We start from the raw sequence: 18,208 nt of genomic DNA, 5'->3' as shown, positions 1-18,208 counted from the left end.
GGTCCATGAAAACAAAAATATTTCTGCCCGGAAGACAGATATGGTGAATATGAATTTGCATTTTTTCACTGTGTTCACATAATAGAGAACTAGATCACTCTGTAAATATGAAAGTGGAACCTAAGTATGTTACATTTCTTGTTTTTATAATGCAGCATAACCAGTTGTTGCAAAGTCATCCTGTGCCCTGGGCACCCCCAATTTTTTTGCTGACTGGTACTGGTAGTAACTGACTCTGACTCAGCCTGGGCTCTGCCTAAACAGGCCCAGGTTTTTTGTTAAACAATGGTCCTTTAGCTTAAACAAATTGGATTTAGAATAGGCACAGACTAAAAATAAAGACTGTGTTTTTTCAATGTCCAGCCGGACAAGGAAGCTTTTATTTAGAAGAATTTAGAGAATTAACACATATAAGGTGAAGCAAGTCACACAAAAATAGTAACTGGGCACAAGCCTGTACCAAGTCAAGAGAACACAATGCATGGGGGAAGAAATAATAACAGGCAAACAAGACAGGAGAAATGGCGGCTTACAATGCAATGAAATTATAAGTAAGCTCTATCCCACAGTAACTGCAACATAAATCATAAATCGAAAAAGCAGCAGTACTATGTAAAACAGTCGACGAACGTTTCGATCCCTATCTCCAGGGGTTACAATGGGATCATCATCAGGACTAAATTAGATTGAGCTTTGCCTGATTAATTTATATTGGTAGGCCTGCGGGGTTAAAACAGGAGGAAGGGAAGAAAAAACAACAATTGTCTTTAAAATTCACAATTTTGTAGAAAGACATGTCAGGCATACCTCTTTAGTTCAGACTGTGAAAGGTTACTTAGTGAAAAATTGGAGTTGTGCACATGCATAGTGTGTGCACTGAGCCTTAGGTGCTTGTATCCAAAGGGCACAGTTGTCATTGTGCTCATATTTGGGTGCACTGTCATGCAGATATGTGACAGAATTCTGAAGTGGGTAATTAAATAGTGACAAAATTAGGGGAAACATTAGTGAGTCAAGTGAGGGCAGTGACTCGGCATGGCATTTAGGTATAGTGCTAGTGAAATTACAAGTTGGCTAAAGGCACACAGTTTTCGACAGTTGTAATCCATTTTTCACATCATTTCATTTGTCGCTCACGTAATCTAAACTACCAAACAGAACCAGGGTGAGGGATTGAATTATATTAAGCTGGTCCAATCTCTATGTCTCCCTACAGGACTCGGATATCCCACGCTTATATGCGTGTTTTCCAGTAAACTAAGTAAGACCCCTTCCTTCTATCACAGTCAATATTACGCCCCGCACGGATACCCTTTTCAGCGGTCCAATTTTTAAATCACCCCCCCCTTTTTTTACCAACAGTAACACGCGATCCAGCACCCGGCTCTGCAGGTTATCGGGATCCCCCGGCCGCCCATTAGCCTGGCCTTCTAGGTACTCTCTGCAATTCTAGTTTGGCCTCAATTTGTCACGATTGACCAACCCCTTAATCTCTGAGATCCACTAGCACTATACCTAAATGCCATGCCGAGTCACTGCCCTAACTTGACTCACTAATGTTTCCCCTAATTTCGTCACTATTTAATTACCCACTTCAGAATTCTGTCACATATCTGCATGACAGTGCACCCAAATATGAGCACAATGACAACTGTGCCCTTTGGATACAAGCACCTAAGGCTCAGTGCACACACTATGCATGTGCACAACTCCAATTTTTCACTAAGTAACCTTTCACAGTCTGAACTAAAGAGGTATGTCTGACATGTCTTTCTACAAAATTGTGAATTTTAAAGACAATTGTTGTTTTATCTTCCCTTCCTCCTGTTTTAACCCCGCAGGCCTACCAATATAAATTAATCAGGCAAAGCTCAATCTAATTTAGTCCTGATGATGATCCCATTGTAACCCCTGGAGATAGGGATCGAAACGTTCGTCGACTGTTTTACATAGTACTGCTGCTTTTTCGATTTATGATTTATGTTGCAGTTACTGTGGGATAGAGCTTACTTATAATTTCATTGCATTGTAAGCCACCATTTCTCCTGTCTTGTTTGCCTGTTATTATTTCTTCCCCCATGTATTGTGTTCTCTTGACTTGGTACAGGCTTGTGCCCAGTTACTATTTTTGTGTGACTTGCTTCACCTTATATGTGTTAATTCTCTAAATTCTTCTAAATAAAAGCTTCCTTGTCCGGCTGGACATTGAAAAAACACAGTCTTTATTTTTAGTCTGTGCCTATTCTAAATCCAATTTGTTTAAGCTAAAGGACCATTGTTTAACAAAAAACTAGTACCACCCGGGGTCCTTTGCTACCTATACGGGTTCCCTTGTTCCAAAATACTAACCAGGCCCAGGGCCAGTGCTACGCTGCAAGATAAACTTAGAAAACAGTGAAAAACCTACATTCACTAGGGTTATGGTACCCCTATGATTGGTAGGACCTCCCCTGTAAGTCTCTAGTACATAATATGGCAGGGTATTGAAAGTATCTTTGATTCCCTAGTATATGATAGTGCCTGGCGATTTAGAGGCCAGCAGCCCTTTCTGCACTTGCATGTGTGCACTGTTGAAGCCTGATAATATTTCAAGGGCAGCCCTGTGTTGCAGTACTGCTTTTAAAATACAAATTTTGTCCAAACTCGACTTTGATGTTTGGGGCATTTGCAAATTGACAAACTACAATGTTTGGGCATATTGGGTACTCCCAGGGTCTCCCCAAGGTGTCCCTGTTTGGGGGGTCCGGTATTTATAAGGAAGACCCTTATAAAATTAGGTTTAGATGCCCTGAGTTAAGTGAAATTGTACTTTTCACTCACAATACTGTGGTAAAGTGCTTTCAAAAGTGAGTTTTGTTCTAAGAGCACTGTTGAGTGACGATCTTCAATATTCTTACATATTCAGAACCCCTAAAGTCTCCCCTAGGAATCTCAGTATTGTGGGGTTCTGTAGACATAGGCAGGGCCCTTATAAAAGATGTTTATAACCCTGGTGTTGGAAAAATGGCCCAAGTCACTCTTCCCACTGCAAATCTCCAGCTACATGCAATAACGTGGCAAGAAGTTATTAAATGCTAACTAACTGATTAACATATAATTCAAGGACTTTCTAGAATGGTATTGATAAATCCAACAATATGGTATTGTTAAATTTAGCGTAAAATGTACAGACAAGAAGTTATAAGACCTTCTTGTCTGTAAGCTAAAATTCAGCATTACCTTGTTCTGTACTGATTGATCAGAGTTAATTGGATTAGGCAGGCTCGTTTGATGAGGTGATAAATAGCCCCTAGGGTTAGAAAGCACTTCTGGGAGAGCAGGGGTCTGCTACAAAGGAATGCAAGAGCAGGGGTTGCAAATGATATTCTTCAATGGAAGGAGGAGACAGGCAGGAAAGCCCAGTTTTATTTACACCTTTACTTATTGAACCCAGTCAGATGATGGGATTATGGAAGGAATAAGCAAATGCAATAGGGATAGTCTATGGAGATTAACCATCCTGGAGGTGTGTTTATCTAGCTCTTCTCTCTCTGCTGGAAAATCAGCCATGTGAAGGACTGGGTTCTTTTGGACCCAGCGGTGCCAGGGCACAACACCTGAAACCTTCGTGGGTAACCTGCTCCGGCGTACAAGTCACAGAGACACGGGACACTTCCTTCGGCGTCGAAGAGTCAAGGTTTATTTACTGCAGGGAACACAGAAGTCACAGGAAGTACATCGAGTGTAGTTCGGGGAGACTGCTTCAAATTGTATTTGTGGATCGCTCCTTTTATACAGTTTTTATCCATAGGATAACATGATACACAATAGTTTACAACCTGGTTCCCACAAGTCGCTCTCAGAGGGGTCGCTTTGGTCACTTTGAAACACACAAGGTCCGGAACATAAGTGCGGAAACATTTGGCGGTTCCCAACTGTAAAAACCCATCTTCTCACCATTAGCAAATTCCAATCAGCAGTAAAGTAGATCGAAATAGGAACGAAGACAGGTGCAGAGGAAGACGGAGACAGTAGGGAGATCGGAAAGGGTGTAAAAAGGGGAGGTATCGAGAAGCACGAGATACAGGCATCAAAGGGACGTGCCTAATGAGATGCACGGCTGAGACAATAAGTCCGTGCGGCAAGATGAGCCTCGAGCGGCGTCATCTGCCTTACAGCAGCAACCCCCTCGTCATAAAGACACTTTCAAAGAACATGTGTCTTCCGCAAATATCTTGGGAGTCCCAGGGTCGCGAAGCGGACAGCGTCCGTTCGCTGGCTACTTGAGGGCAAGAGACAAAATGGATGCCGTATCTAAGATGGAACCCGTGGGTACAGATGAAAAACCCACGTAACAAACGAACGGTTTAAGTTAGCACAGCGAAACTGCGCACACTTACTAAACTCGTCATTTGCGGTTCATAGATACTAGACTCGCCCATATTCGTGCGAGTCGAAAACACCACTTACAATTGTCACGGAACCTCAGACGCTCCTTTTGCCCTCATGTAGGCAAGCACTAGTCGGAATCATATTCGATATTCATCAGACCATCAAGATGTCGTTGTAGCATAGCTCTGTCCGATCGAGTCCCCTTGGTAACAGATGGTTGTCTCATACACGTTGTAGCACAGAGGCCACATAAGGCAGGACCACACTGCACACAAAGGCAACACGTGAACAGGAACACTACCACAACCCCGATGATCGTCAGAATCTTCCAACCCCAAGCCGACACCAGGCCCCAAAACCAACCAAGTAGCGTCCAATCCCCTACATCCACGTGTATGGATTCGGAGATTTTATGCAACTTCGAGATGGCTTGATAGACAGTAGGAGCATTATCTGGAATGAAAATGCAACAGCTCGAATGGATCACTTTACACACCCCACCGCGATCTGCTAGGACAACATCTAAAACCATACGGTTTTGTAATGTCATAAGTCTCTCCGCCTGAAGTTCTGTGGTGATATTACCAAGGGCACTGGCAGTAATATTAGCTGTCGATTCTACCACTTGAGTCAAATGTCTCAGGTTCCTACTATTAACCATAGGTCCCCAAAACGGGAGGAAACCCTTGAAAAAGTCTCCTGCCTCTTGACCGGCAGTATCCTCTTCGCTAATTACGCCTCGTACAACTCTAGTCTTATGATAATCGGCATCTACAGTAAACGTCGGAGGCAACAGATTTGCAACGAAACATGAGCCCATGAAGTCTGCGGGCAACCATGTGTATGCACGATCATGACAGATAAAGTATGTACCCTTGGCAGCCAGAAACACAGGGGACGGGGACATTGGCAGAACGTAACTTTCAGTGCAAGCACTTACTCCAAGTGAGGCTTGCGAGCCACGACCCACAAGACAAAGATTACCAGTGTGGGGTACGACCCATATTGGAGACGAGCTTTTAAGCTGCTTTTCATTAGTGAACATACTATATTCCCCTCTACTTAGGACCCTATAGGCTTGTACCTCTTCTCTAGGGATAAGAAAAGGATCATGGATCTCATCTTCCATATCCTCTATAGCCATCGATAGCAGCCTCTGATACGAGGTAGGACCAAAGTTGGGGGAACGTTGTTCTTGTGTGGGGTGGGAACCCAGTGCGCTTCGAAACATTGTTTGGAATGCTCGAGCTGACCCTTGGGAACTATACGGTAACACCAGATATGGAATTCCCTTACCCGTAGTATGTGGCATCAACCCACACACCCAACAATTAGTAGTGTTAACCACTAACTGATGCTGATGGAGGAGCTGGATAAAGGAATTATTGCGGAATTCTACACGTCTAGCCTGTTCGTGTTCTGGTAACATATGAAAGGAATGAGGAGAAGCAGTAGAAGTAAGGTTAGGGTAAGGAGTAGGAGTAGGAGTAGCAAGGAAAAAGTAAGACATAGTGTAATACACCCCACCCGCCAAAAATGCAGAAGCAGTCAAAAACAAAACAAACAATTGGGATACAAAACATTTCGTACGACTAAGTTTCTGCAGCTTGACTCTATACGCCTGAGCTCCTTCCAAATCATTCAGCTTCAAAAATGCCATTTCCCTACGACCGTCCGCAACGTTTCTTGACGCACTTCGTTCTGTGCAGCAATAGTCAATCCCCAGGAGTTCCTAGGAACCGACGGTCTTTAACCTAGCGTCAAGACCTACTGTCCAGAAGGAAGTACGCGCGCGGCCCTACGGCCCTCAATACACAATATGTATTTATTTAGCACAATATTTCTCAGCTGTGGAAGGAAAAAGATACAAGGAAGAAGCTTGATATATATACAAAAACTTTCAATGATACGAATGTTCAAAATTGATCATGGGAAACGAGGATATTGCAGTTATCAATCTCAGCAAAGCAAGCAAATTTTATTTGTCCTTAGTGTGAGATCGCAAAGAATATCGATGTTTCCCTGGACGTGTCTGCTCGTCGAACAAAGGATCTGTTGAAGAGACAGCGTCCTGCTGATCAGTTCGTTGATCTGGTCTTGAGTCTTTTGCTGACAAATGTTCAACAGTGGCTTTCTGCTGCGCTGAGGGTTCTCCAACAAGCTGTGCGTCGCTAAAAGGTACAAACGCCGGCAATGTTTCTGTTTCTGTTGACGCGATGCCTTTCCTTATCCACGGGTCTGCCGGCAGAGGAATAGGGACTCGCTTACAATGGGTAGCATGTACCCAATTTTTCCGCCCCTCAAGACGAACGGCAGTCCTCGTGGCCAGGAGCACCTGGTAAGGTCCGGTGAATCGGGGGTCCAGATTGTTTTTTCGTGAGAAGTTACGAGTAACCACCCAGTTCCCGGGCTGGAGCTGGTGGCCTGGACCCTCCGTCTGCGTCGGCAAGGCGTCGTAAACCTGTTGATGAATTAACCTCAGTTTAGCAGTCAAGTCATGTAAGTAATCGATCAACATCGGAAACTCAAGATCAGAGAATATTCCTGGCCTAGGAACCCCCCACACATTCGCAGGACGGCCGAACACTATTTCATAGGGACTAAGCCCTATTCGGGAGTGTACAGTCGCCCTAGTTGACAGTAATGCTAGGGGCAAAGCATCAGGCCACGAAAGTCCAGTCGTAGCTTGAATCTTCGCTAATTTTAGTTTAAGGGTGCCATTGTACCCTTCAACCAATCCAGCTGACTGAGGATGATTGGCGCTATGGAATTTCTGATTGATTCCAAGGCCCTTACACACACTCTTCATCACACTTCCAACAAACTCACTTCCGTTATCTGACCACACGACTCTAGGCATTCCATACCGAGGAAAGTATTCCTTCAGTAGGATTTTCGCAGTAGACAAAGCAGTATTGTCTTTGAGGGGATAGGCCTCAATCCATCGGGAGAATGCGCAAACCACAACCAAAACGTATTTCAGGTTATTGCATCACTCCATATGGACGAAGTCCAATTGGATCACCTCAAAGGGATACGAAGGAGGAGCAAAACTGCCAGGAGGAGTTGGGGTTCCTTTGCCAGGATTGTACATTATACACACCATACAATTCTTCACCAAACGTTCAGCACACTTAGTAATTCCATCATTCTTCCACACATCAGCCAGCAACTTGCAAATACCTTTCGCGCTAATATGTGCTAACCCATGTGCCATTTGCACAACGGCCAGTACATACGCATCAGGCAACATCCATCTTTTCTGATCCGACAAATCAATCCAGCAACCATTCACATCCAACCTTCCCGTACTTTCTTTCCACTTCATCTTTTCAGTGTCGGTGGCCTCATTCTGAATAGCTTTCACACTCTCTATGGTATTTTCACACATACTTGATTCTGTAGGCCACCTAACCGAACTTGTCACATACATTCGAGTGCTAAGGTTCCGAGCAGTCTCCTTAGCAATCTCATCTGCAAACGCATTACCACGACCAACATCATCCGTCACTTTACGATGCGCACTACACTTAATAATTGCAATTTGAGCAGGCAAAGTCAATGCATCCAAAAGATCGTTCACAAGCTGGCCATGCTGTATTTTCGTGCCATGCGACGTCAAGAAACCACGCTCTCGCCACAACCGTCCAAAACTATACGCTACACCGAAAGCATACTGACTATCGGTGTACACATTCACACGTTTACCTTTTGCTAATACACATGCTCTAGTGAGAGCAATCAGCTCTGCAGCTTGGGCAGAATTCTGATTCAATCTCGCAGTCTCAACAACAGTATTCAATGTCACCACAGCATAAGCAGTAGTCACATCACCATTCGGCAACTTAAAACATGACCCATCCACATACAGGGTGCCATCCGGGTCTTCCAATGGGGTGTTTTTAAGGTCCACACGACCTTTTGTTTCCTCTTCTGTCCGCAAGTAACAGTCATGGTCTGCTACGTCATCTGACTCTGCACTAACTGGTAACAAAGTTGCCGGATTTAGGACATTACAACGTTTTATCTGAATGTGGCTTGCCAAAAGCGTCAATTCGTACCCAGACAACCTCGCACTCGTCAAGTGCTGAGTTTTCGTACGATTCAAAAGAGTATCGACTGCATGCGGAACCATCACCGTAAGCATATTATCCATGACCAATCCTGCTGATTGTCGGATGGAGACCGCAGCTGCCGCAGTTGCTCTCAAACAACTCGGCAATGCTCTAGCTACTGGGTCTAAGGTCGAGGAAAAATATGCACATGGACGTTGTTTACCACCAAAAGGTTGCGTTAAGACACTCAAAGCACAACCTTCCCTCTCGTAAACATATAACGTGAACGGTTTACTGTAATCAGGGGTACCTAACACAGGAGCCGAACACAATGAATCACGTAATTCAGAAAAACTTTTCTGGCATTCTTCCGTCCATGGTAAAGGAGTCGAAACATCCTTGCACGTAAGAGCCACCAATGGTTTCGCTAGCAATGAAAAATTAGGAATCCACTGCCTGCAGTACGACGTGATACCTAAAAAGGCACGCACATCTCTTTGGGTTTGTGGCACAGCCATGCGTGCAATCGCTGCAATTCTCTCTGGGGTCAATCTCCTTCCCTCCTTTGACAATAAGTGACCTAGGTAGGTTACTTCTTGACAACAATATTGGAGTTTAGAAGGTGACACCTTGTGATTTAACTCACAGAGATGTTGCAGCAACGACACTGTAGCGATTTTGCAGATGTCCTGAGTATCAGCAGCCACCAATAAGTCGTCGACGTATTGGATTAAAGCCGCACCAACCGGCAACCTAAACGCATCTAGTTGACCCTTCAAAGCTTGACTGTAAATCGATGGACTTTCACAGTAGCCCTGAGGAGCGCGTTTGAACCGGAAGCTACGTCCACCAAGAGAGAAACCGAAAAGGTCCCTACTCTCTTCGGCAATCGGGATGCTGAAAAATGCATTTTTCAAATCAATCACCGAAAACCATGAAGCAGTAGCTGGAATCAGAGTCAGTAGCGCCGTGATGTCAGGCACAACAGGGAATTGAGGAACCACAATTTTATTTACCTCCCGTAAATCGATAACAAAACGATAAACAGGCGGTTTGGTAGGATCAGTACGTTTAAGAATGGGCAGTACAGGACTATTGCACACGTTTCCCCGAGTTTCTTCAATGACATCTTTCTCGATCAAATCATAGATGATCGTTAACAAAGCTCGTTCACCATCAAGGGAGATACGGTATTGGGGAATACGTGGCAAGCGCACATTAGATTTCAACTGAACAACATAAGGGGAGATATCAAGTAGGCCCACATCATTTGGACCCGTCGCCCACAAAGACGCAGGAAGAGAATCCAATTCCGGTGGAAGCTTATCGAGAGACAAGTACATGGGAGAGACTACTCTCTCTCCTAACGTAAGCTTTACACCCGCAGGAGAACAATACAAAGTTGCATACAAGCGTTTAAGCAAATCCAGACCCAAAAGATTTTCGCCACAACCAGTAGACAAAATCAATGGAGCTTCGAGCTCACGAGGCCCAATTTTAAGGGGCAAAGGGCGCGAAACTGGATTGCTAACGGGGGCGCCAGAGAATCCAACGGAAACATTTGTTAAGCCAGACAAAGGTGCGCCAGGGAGTTTCGAATGCATGATAGAACTTTTCGCTGCACCAGTGTCCAACAGAAAAGGCTCAACGACGCCCGATGTAGCAACTGCGACGTAAGGCCCTCTCTGATCAACCGGAACTGATACCACTCCCTCTCCTTGTCTTTGGCTGTCCTAGTAAGTACTATCGTCAGTTCCCTGATCGACGTAATAATCGTCTACATTGTACTGCGCAGATCGTCCTTGCGATGATCCACGGTGATCGAAACAGTTATTAGAATTTGATGAATGGTCAGAGCGATCATTCTGAGCACCACGACCTCTACCACGTGATGCGTGCAGTGCACCACCACGGCCTCCTCTAGACGAATTACCACCACTACGGTCATTTAAAGCAGGACAATTGAATTTAATGTGTCCCTCCTGTCTACAATAAGCACATTGGTTGTACCCTAATGAAGATCTTTGGAAAGAAGAATCATTACGCGGCTGCGATCGATTCGATTGCGACTGCGATCTATTCTGCTGAGGCGCATTCTGATTAGAACGCGGCGGATATACTTGTTGTAACAACACTTTAGTTTTTAGCTCTTTCGTTTTTTTATCGGCACGGTCATTTTCCTCTTTTTCTCTATTTTCGTAATATTGTGCCGTAGCCAATATCTGAGCTGAGGTAGAAACGGCCCACGCACTTTCAGAATTCCTTAATTTATGGCTCAAGTCGGGCAATAAGTTTGACACAAACTTATCCACAAACAACCTCTGTCCACCCTCAGTACCCATATCCTGTCCACTATGATCAACGAATGCTTCCTCGAACCTCGTAAAGAAGTCCGAGACACTCTCATCTTTCTTTTGCTTACAGGCTGACAACTTATCCCAATTTACCTTCATAGCTGGCATAAGCGTTTTCATTAATGTAATGATTCGCTGAGGAAGTTCAGCAATCAACTGATCGGGTTTAGTGGCAGCCACTTGTCCAGCGTCTGCCGCTGTAATGGCATTCCAATCACCACCTAATTCATTTGCGTGATCTTGGTGACGAATCTTCGCCCATACCGGTTGTGGTACGATATTACCGAACAACATGTCGATATCGGCAAGATTCATTATCGTAGCGTCTACGAGCTGCGATAATTCCTTGTAATACCCAGCAGGATTTTTGCGAGGATCGGGCAAAGTTTGTTTCACCTGAAGCACTTCCGATCGTTTCCATGGGAGGTGTATCCACACTCTCTGGAAATGTGCCGGAACTGGCTGGGCACCAGTATTATCAATTGGTATCCAAACTGGCGGAACTTCACGCATAGGATATTGGCCAGACTCGGTTTGTTTTTCAATGTCCTCAACGAACAATGCATGAGGAATAGGAGCGGGACGAAGAGATAGTAAGTGCTCAACAGCACGTCGAACATTAGTGTCGACTATCAGTCCAGTTGCGAACTGGAGCCGAAGTTCAGACAGGGCGGTCAGCACCTCGTCAGGCGCATTAACCATTATCTGATCATGTAAGAACTTGCACATTTCATCAAACACATATCTCTGAGTTGGTATGTTGAATTGATCAAACGTTTCGAGGACAACACGAGGTGGATTTCTAACAGGGTTTATCATCCAACCCATCGCCATATTGTATAGCGCAACACGTTCTCTATTACCAGGAAGCTGGCTACGTCTCTGAGGACCATCAGAACCAGCAGACCCAAAAACAGGTCCGAGCGACTGGAAGAAGTTTGTCGCAAGGGGAGAATTACGATTACGAGTAGAGGGAGAAGAATAAGACACAGGACTAACAAGAGAAGGAGTAGAGACATTAGCAGCAACAGGGGTTAACAACACAGGAGCAGTAGCGGGAACAGGAGTATGTGGAAGCGGAGGAGCAGGTTGAGGAACTGGTGGAGGAATAACAGGTGGAAGAACAGGTACGGCAGGGACCACAGGAGCTGCGGTACCCTGTACGTACGGAGGTGGCGACTTCATAAGATAAGACATTAAAGAATCCTCAACTGCCTCTTCCTTCTTATCCGACTCCGTAGGCAAAGCAGGATAGCATTTGTCTATGGACATACGCTGTAATCTCTCAAACACTTCCGTATCCTTATCCTCCTTATCACGCTGAAACTGCTCAGCTTTCTTCACTATAGTAGCAACAGTATCTCGCTGACTACGTTTATTTTGTCTGATCTCTTTCTGTCGGGCTTCTTTGCGCCAGAACCGAAAGGCATCAAACATGGCCGGCCTAGATTTGCGTTCGAACAACTTTATTTCCAAATTATCTAAGATCGACGCTTCGAAGCTACCGTGAGGTGGCCAACGAAGATCGCCGTCTTTCTTTGTATATTTTATCCAATAATCGTTAAAAGCAATCGGGCCTAGCCCATGTTTGCTATATAAATCATAAGTAGGAGTTCCAACCGGAGGTATCGGACACGAGTCCTCCAGCAGGGAATCCGCACCACAAGGTCTAAAGCAACTGAACAAAGTACTACGACCAGGCATCTTGCACACTAGCCGAGTTTCACAAACTTCAAGGGTTACGGGATTTCGGGATTTACCAAGTCCCAGCAAAGAACTAAACCCTCGGTCTTTGGCGGCTGCAGTCGTCAAACAAATACAACAACAACAAAGTACGCTAGCAAAGTGTCACCGACAAAAACACTCACACAGCGTGTACAACAAAGACACCCGCTAAAGTGTCTACAACAAAAACACTCGCTAAAGTGTTTACAACAAAGACACTCGCTAAAGTGTCTACAACCAAGAACTCTGGGAGCGACCCACAAATACTTAACTCAAAGATCAATGGCGTCCTCAGGAAGGCCCGTCAATCGTCTCGCTATACCAAGGTCTACGCCAGGCGCCAAAACAGGTCTACAGTCAGGGCAGCAGTCCGTCGCAGCCGTTAGGAGGCGGGAATCTTCGCGGGAAAAGTCTTCGGGCCACTTATTTCGACAACAGGATCGATGAAGCGGGGTGCACCTTCCCTCGGAGATTTCACACGAAGTTCCTCACGATCGTCGGGCTTGGACCGGTACCACTGATGCAGCCCCACGTTGGGCGCCAACTGAAGGACTGGGTTCTTTTGGACCCAGCGGTGCCAGGGCACAACACCTGAAACCTTCGTGGGTAACCTGCTCCGGCGTACAAGTCACAGAGACACGGGACACTTCCTTCGGCGTCGAAGAGTCAAGGTTTATTTACTGCAGGGAACACAGAAGTCACAGGAAGTACATCGAGTGTAGTTCGGGGAGACTGCTTCAAATTGTATTTGTGGATCGCTCCTTTTATACAGTTTTTATCCATAGGATAACATGATACACAATAGTTTACAACCTGGTTCCCACAAGTCGCTCTCAGAGGGGTCGCTTTGGTCACTTTGAAACACACAAGGTCCGGAACATAAGTGCGGAAACATTTGGCGGTTCCCAACTGTAAAAACCCATCTTCTCACCATTAGCAAATTCCAATCAGCAGTAAAGTAGATCGAAATAGGAACGAAGACAGGTGCAGAGGAAGACGGAGACAGTAGGGAGATCGGAAAGGGTGTAAAAAGGGGAGGTATCGAGAAGCACGAGATACAGGCATCAAAGGGACGTGCCTAATGAGATGCACGGCTGAGACAATAAGTCCGTGCGGCAAGATGAGCCTCGAGCGGCGTCATCTGCCTTACAGCAGCAACCCCCTCGTCATAAAGACACTTTCAAAGAACATGTGTCTTCCGCAAATATCTTGGGAGTCCCAGGGTCGCGAAGCGGACAGCGTCCGTTCGCTGGCTACTTGAGGGCAAGAGACAAAATGGATGCCGTATCTAAGATGGAACCCGTGGGTACAGATGAAAAACCCACGTAACAAACGAACGGTTTAAGTTAGCACAGCGAAACTGCGCACACTTACTAAACTCGTCATTTGCGGTTCATAGATACTAGACTCGCCCATATTCGTGCGAGTCGAAAACACCACTTACAATTGTCACGGAACCTCACATGATGAATGTCGGAGAAATGGTACTCTCTGGGAGAAAATAGTGCCACACTTTGGAGGATGTGGTCATACCCTGGGGTGTTGCTCTGCACCTTACTGGACAGGAGTGGTCTCCCACTTTACCCAGAGATCTTGGAATAAGTATCTGAGAGGGACAGAGCATCTCAGATCTGATGCATGAAACTCAAGGAAGCTGATGGGTCCATGTTAGAAGTTTGGTTTGCAACATCCAGGCCCTGCACTCTGACTGACTGCGTCTACTGCACAATCTGGAACTACAGCCCTGTGGATCAAACCTGCTTCAAAAGGACTAAATGGTGTACTCCCTGCAAGCTACAGGTTAACAGAGCTCACCAGGAACATCACCACCAAGAATCCTCAGCCTGGAGTACTACCAGTGGATTTGTAAGCGTTTTGTCCACAGGATTGTGGGAATTGCAGTCCCAAGCTTTGAAAGACCATCTTGGAGATTTGGACACTGTGTGACCCTCAAAGGAACTCAGGAAGAAGTTCCAGAAGCTTGGAAAAGTTTGGAGCAACTTTGGAAAAAGTGAACCGAGTGGTCAATCTGGGAAACCTCAACTGGTGAGCCATCCTGCCGTCCAGGTTCAACCCGCTGAAAAGCTCCAGAAGCCCGACTTCCAGAGTTTGACCGGGAGTAAGCTAAAACCCAAGCCAGCAACCCCTCACCAAAACTGGCCTGGTGAAGAGTAGCAAGGCACTCCTGAATAAAGAGCTCTGCAAATGTTTCTAAGTCCAAACATAGAAAAGGTGACTGGGACCAACCACTGGGGCGAAGCCGCCCACCTTCCCTGGTTTGTCTCGCTGAAATGCTCCGGAAGTCGGACTTCCACAAGTTTGACCAGGAGCTCGCTGCAATGCAAGCCTGTGAACAGTCACTGAATACGGCCTGGCTGACAGCTTCGATGGACCCGAGGAAGAAAAATTCAGAAAAGTTTCTAAGTCCAAAGGTAAAAACTTTGACCGAGATCTACCGCAATGGGTAGCTGCACAGGGCTCCATCGATCAGCCTGAAACTTTGACTTTGTCCAGTTCTACCGCAACCAGAAACAAAATGCTAGTGACCAGCTAATAACTCTATGGCAATGCTGTTGAAAATCTGGCTGTTCATCTAACCTCTGGGGCATTAGGTAAATTATATGATGCTGCACCATGACCCCTCTAGCATGTCTCTATTTAACAGTCTTCGGTTCTGTATGCATGATGTTCTGCAGTAAAGATTCCATACTAAAGGGTGGCCCACTCATTGTGGGCAGGATATCTGGCTGCAGGAAATTGTGCATCCAGATATTCTGCCCAAACTTGGTTAATCACTGGTACTGCAGCACCCCTCCACACAGATTCGTCGAATAGCTCCAGAGTCCGTGTGCGTAAAGGAAGGGAAATCTTGGGCCATATTTTCAAGCAAGGGCGATACATTATCGTTGCTTTTATCGGCAGGAAACTGCCGCTAAAGCGGCGATAATGGGCTTGATAATATGCCCTTGTGCATTCCCATAGAAGCCCAGGTTAACACCATAACCTAGGCTTCTATGGGAATTTACAAGGGCATATTATGAAGCCCATTATCGCCGCTTTAGCGGCAGTTTTCTGACGATAAAAGCAGCGATAATGTATCGCCCTTGATTGATAATATGGCCCCTAGTTTAATACTGATAAATTGGGTGATAATGGGTACTACTGTGATATACCTGTCCATGTGGAATATTTTGTTACTTTATTTATGAATGCTTTTCTTGATTCGGGGTCACTGTGGGTAGGGACATTGATGTTATAGTTTTATTGTACACATTTAGTTAGACCTAAGATATGTATGAAATTTACAGTAGTTGGAATATGCTTGAATGCTTGCTGAAGCATGTCATTTGAGATATATTGATTATCACTTTAATCTGTAAATTATAGTTACCTGGGTATTTCCCCTTTTTAACCTATATTTGAATCGATTTATTATAATTATCTGCGTACCTTTTTAATGCAAGTTACTGTATATGTAGTGCACATAATTTATGATCTGCATTATGTGCCTGTCACTATTGCACTAATGTTTATTTATTGAAACTACTAAAAATTATTTAAACTAAACTAAACTAAACTGCAGCACACCTCCCACATGACATAAATGAAATAGGGCCTTTAAATACTCTATAGGAAAATATGTGAAAATACATTAATTTCCACTTTTCCAAATTTAATGTTAAAAAAATATACATCCATAAAAAATAAATATTATTTTATAAAAAAATATTTTAATAACCATTTTTAATTAAAAAATAAACAGATTGAAAAAAAAGTCTGAAAACGTATTCTATTCAATTTATTCCTTGGCATTTCTAAAGTGCATGGATACCCAACGTCCCAGTTATTGTGAACCACCTGCCAGTTGCATATTCTTAATGCTCAAAAGAGGAGAACTAGTTACTAGGAAGTATTCAATTGTTTCCTGAAGCTAAGTTCCACCTTATTTTTTCTGAATACAGGTGGGAGAACATTCCAGAGTTTAGACGCTAGAAAGGTGAATGATCACCCGCCACACATGACTATTGTAGATGCTATACAGCGTATTCAACATTACATAAATAACTCTTTGTAATTTTTAATACATGATAAGTTCATATAACAAATTTAATTTAGATGGGATTTTTTACAAATTAATCTTTAAAACTAATTATCATTTATTTTTCTCTAATATATTCAAATGAATACATTATTTTATTAAAAATTAAGTTGAAAGTGTGAAGATATCACTATCACATAGGCGGAGGTGTCACTACTAAGGAGGAGCTCTCCGTATTCTAGAGTATACAGAACATTTAAAATGTTTATTAAGCTTTAAAAATATAAGAAGCAATATTTTTATGTTCCATGTTCCATGTATTTTAAAAGTAGAAAGAAATTTTTAGAAAAAATGCTATGGCACTATTTACCTCTTTTGACATAATCATTCAATTAATTTAAATATACTAAATCAAAGAAAATAATTTTTGCAAACACTTATTAAACAAAACCCACCTCATGCAAATTTTCTTTTTTTACTAATTAGCTATCAAATATTGCGAAACGTTATGCATAAAAGTGTTTAAATGAATGTGATTAATTTAAAAAGAAAATTACATTTATTTTTAAATTTGAAACATAATTTCATTATTTTATCATAAAGTATTTTTTTAATTATGAGTAAGTTTTTTAACATTAAAATAATTGCATATATATTTTTTAAGTCAAAATAATAAATTGTAATATTATTTCATATGGGGTTCTAATTTAAGGCCCTCTTTCCATTATTTTGTATGGGAGAGTCATGCAGTACCAAAGGTTGGCCAGGTGTAGAGCTGGACCTCTTCCATGTCTGAGCAGGAGTAAATTTACTACTGTTTTGGGTCCCTTTGCTGTAGTAACTGTAGAAGTGCAGTTTGTGAATAACAATGCACTTAATCTTTTGTGGGTGGGTGTTTGTCCTTCTCTAAACCCTGCCTTAACCTTACTTACCCCCTTACTGCTCTATAAATCTCTCCCACTTAAAAGTAAGTACAGCCCTTTATTCTGCCCCTCCAGTTTCTCCCACTGGTCCCTTTGACATTTACTACTAAGGGGCAATTTCGATGTCGGACGGACCAAAGTCCTTCCGACATCGATCTGGAACTGGGACCGATCGACCTCCTGTCCATGGTCCCAAACCAGCAATTAGGATGCGACCAACACTGTTCGGTCACACTCCTATTCTTTACAATGAGAGCATGCATTCCAACCGAAATGCCTGCTCTCCTTCTAAAGTGCTGAGGTGCAGTTCATCCCTACAAACTGTGGCAGGCACCTAAAGGTACCTGCCACAGGTTGCAGGGAGCAACAGGAGGACACCATTGGTGCCACTTTGGCCACCATCCGGATGCTATGTACCCATTGGGGCCCCGCTGTGGCCCCCATGGGTACATGTCAACTTCCAACAGCCTTTCTATGTCAGAAACGCCGGCACAGAAAGGCGGTCAGAATCCGACATAGTAATCCCTCAAGCAGAAAGAGCCACCCGTGGGATTACAGGAGGGTTTCTGAAAGGCAGACATGCTCAATGAGCCCGTAGTAAGACATTCAGAAATCCTGATTGGATTAATTTCCAACTGACTCCATCAAAATGGGTTGGTCAGAAATTAATCCAAACAGGAGATTATGATGCCTTAGGAACGGCTCCGACCCAGGGTCGGGCTGTTTCCTACGGCATCGTAA

At 44.0% G+C, this 18,208-nt stretch overlaps 1 protein-coding gene across 4 annotated transcripts in view; it reads right to left on the bottom strand.

Moving 5' to 3' along the window:
• The window catches only part of ABCC9 (ATP binding cassette subfamily C member 9), a 915,119-nt gene that overhangs the window by 299,467 nt on the left and 597,444 nt on the right, over positions 1–18,208 (bottom strand). The window lies entirely within an intron of this gene.

This window comes from Lissotriton vulgaris, chromosome 1_1 (genome assembly GCF_964263255.1).
Source record: "Lissotriton vulgaris chromosome 1_1, aLisVul1.2, whole genome shotgun sequence".
Classification (NCBI taxonomy): domain Eukaryota; kingdom Metazoa; phylum Chordata; class Amphibia; order Caudata; family Salamandridae; genus Lissotriton; species Lissotriton vulgaris.
Note: the sequence above shows the minus strand (reverse complement) of the source record. Positions and strands in the feature narration are given on the sequence as shown.